Raw genomic sequence first — 3,264 nt, 5'->3', positions numbered from 1 at the left:
TTACAAACTTTCTCCAAGTTAAGACACAAACACCATATATGCTCCTACTTCTTGAGTCGGGATCTCTTCCAATTGAGGTTATGGGCATGGAAAGGGTTGTGGAGTACATGATAAAGATGCGTCGAAACCCCTCACATCGACTTCCTACAATTGCATGGGAAGCAAGCAAAAAAGTTCAAAAGACGCATAAAAGCAAGATCTTGAGCACGGGATGGATGCAAGACATAAAGAAGTGGTTTGGGAGATGGGATGCATTACACTTGCTACATGATGCTTCCATTGACTGTCAAGTGAATGAAGCTTTTCTACAACGCCAATGTATTACGGCTTGGGAGAAATCCGGTGGGTCACGCTTCATACATTACACCACCTATATTGCCCCCAACTACAAAACCATGTTCTTCGCTGAGAGAGGAAACCGTACTCACACTTACATGCTTGAGCCTATTCCCTTGTCCACGATACGCACTATCGCGGCGATTCGGCTTAGCTCCCATTTCCTTCGATGCGAGATAGGGCGTTGGGGCAATGGAAAAGAGTCAAATCGATTGTGCACATTCTGCTCACTGCAAGTTCGAGAGTCTGAGTACCACACACTACTAGAGTGCTCAGCTTTTGGTCACATCCGAACTTGCTTCTCTCATATTTTCAGCCATAACTTAGACCTACACACTTTCCTCTCCCAGCCAAAGTGTGGGCTCTCCATTGCGACTCTCATCACTACAATTTTGGAGCATCGAGAGTCACTCATCAGCCATACACATACTACATCACATGTAACTTTGGTCCCATAGGTCATATTTGACCTCCGAGGACGATAATAAAATCTATCTATCTCTCTCTCTCTCTCTCTCTCTCTCTCTCTCTCTCTCTCTCTCTCTCTCTCTCTCTCTCTCTCTCTCTCTCTCTCTCTCTCTCTCTCTCTCTCTCTCTCTCTCTCTCTCTCTCTCTCTATACGAACCTAGCTTTAGAAGCTTGGATGGAGAGCGACAATTGTGGAAGCAGAGTATGTAGTTGTGAGGGTAAGAGGAACTTGAGAAGCTCATGCAAGCTATAAGAGCTCATTGTGTCTTGATAAAATGTGAAAGGATGAAATGTTGTAGCTAGCAAGGTTGTGAAGGTGGTGCAGAGTGAATACTGTCATGATCATCCACCATTGAAGTGCAGCCTATGAAGATGTCTCTTTGCTGCATTATCTGAAAGAGCTTCTGCAATTATATTGTAGCTAAAAGGCAAGTCTCTTTGCTGCATTATCTGAAAGAGCTTCTGCAATTATATTGTAGCTGAAAGGAAAGCTTGCCATATGGTTGATGTGCTTGTCTTTACGTATGGTCGTCTCTAGTACACCATTACGCATCAACAAGGGGTTATGACGGTGTGGACAGATTTCCTTGGAATGAGTCAAGAATGAGCCATTAAAAGTTGAAGGTATAGGGTCGTTGCTCGAGCCAAAGGAAATCTTGAGATGAGGTCAAGCTGGCAATGAGAGGAGTCGGAGAGGTTGGCATCATAGGTGAGGTGACAGTAGAGTGCAAAGAGAGGGGGGGGGGGCTCTCAAATGGTTGATAAAGGGGGTTGCTTTTACAACAAGCCTTTGACAAAGGTGGAGAATGGCTATAGTGAAGCCATTGTCATGGTTTTAGGTAGCAATGCTACTTCAAGCACCATCATTGCTCGGAGAGAAAGTTGTTTCAATGGATATTATTACTATAAATCGGCATCCTTCCGACTAAACTTTAGCTTTTTCCCATTTGATGAATAGTACTTGCAACAGTATGGGTAGGGTACCGCTGAATAAGTTCTTGGTTGTTTATAAAGGACGTAAAGCAAGGGCCTGCAATCAAAATGGCATGTCACAAGCATTATGTAAGAAGTTGACATGAGAAAACAAATTCATGTGATGAGATGTATACCAATTGTGGCACACTTTTCTATACTACTCTATACGTAGTTGAGAGATTGACAAGGATGAAAATATCAACGAGTTTTGGCCTTGGAAGCTGCTCTGTTGCAGCTTTGATTTTTTAGCTTGAAGCTTGCCCATGTGAGCTGATAGTGAGGTAACATTAGCAAAGATTACAAGAAAAATAAAAAGATCATTCAAGAAATTGGGAGAATATTACATGATGGCATTGTAATTGACGATAATTGCAAGCTCCTTCAAGTTACTCTAGGAGCTTTTGCAGTAGTGGTAATGTAGGTAGATTCACTATTCAAAGTGGCAAAGGGAATCACGAGTAAAGCAATTAAGGCATTGTTAAATTTTGACCTCTTGGTTAAAATTTTTGAAGACATATGTTTGTAGCTTACATGGAGCTACTAAGATGGCAGTTGAAAATAGTAGCAAGACTGGCAATAGCATCACATTGTAGTAATGGAGTTGAATCACAAACCAACCAGGCAAACTTGATGGGCAGAGCGCCAATGTGAGTTAGCTATCATTTGCAGCAAGCCCTCCAACACACAAGGTTGATAGTGGTCATGAGAGCTGCAAGAATTGGATTGGCCATGTTTTGAGCCTTTCAAAATAATGATGATCCATGTACATACATACATACATACATATATATATATATATATATATATATATATATATATATATATATATATATATATATAATACACACATATACACATACATACATACATACATATATATAATACACACACACATATACACATACATACATACATACAAACTTACATGCATGCATAGATACATGGAGACATTCAAAAGCGAGAATAGAGAAATGAGAGAGATAAAGTGTGAGTGTTTTTATCTGTACTCATAGGTGAGCATGAGAAATTGTATAGGATTAGCCATTCGAAACCATTAGTAAGAGTGAGATTGCAGTATATGATCATGCAATGTTTCTAGACAAGGGCTATTGGAAAACAACGTCCTCCTTAAAAATGTGTTGATTGATATGTATGCCAAATGTGGTGTGCACAAAGGAGTGGCTTGGTGTGGTTAGCCCTTAGATGTTCTTTCTTGGAGAGGATTGATTGGAGGATTTATCAAACATATGATTTATTCAAGAAAACACTAGAAATGCTTGGTGATCTTTATGTTTGGGATGACATGTCTTGGAGTGCGATTGTTGCAAGAGGCACTATAACAAGGTAGGAAGCACGTGGCTATTTTTTATGAAGGAAAAGTGAGGAGTATTTCATGAGCATCATGTCATAGATGTCATCTCTTGGACTCCACTGATTGCATGACATACCCAACAAGGACACGGCAAGGGAGCATTGTGCTACTCT

The sequence above is a fragment of the Adiantum capillus-veneris genome, chromosome 23 (assembly GCF_014529385.1).
Source record: "Adiantum capillus-veneris isolate H3 chromosome 23, ASM1452938v2, whole genome shotgun sequence".
NCBI classification, from domain to species: domain Eukaryota; kingdom Viridiplantae; phylum Streptophyta; class Polypodiopsida; order Polypodiales; family Pteridaceae; genus Adiantum; species Adiantum capillus-veneris.
The sequence above is the reverse complement of the archived record's forward strand: the minus strand, read 5'-3'. Positions refer to the sequence as shown.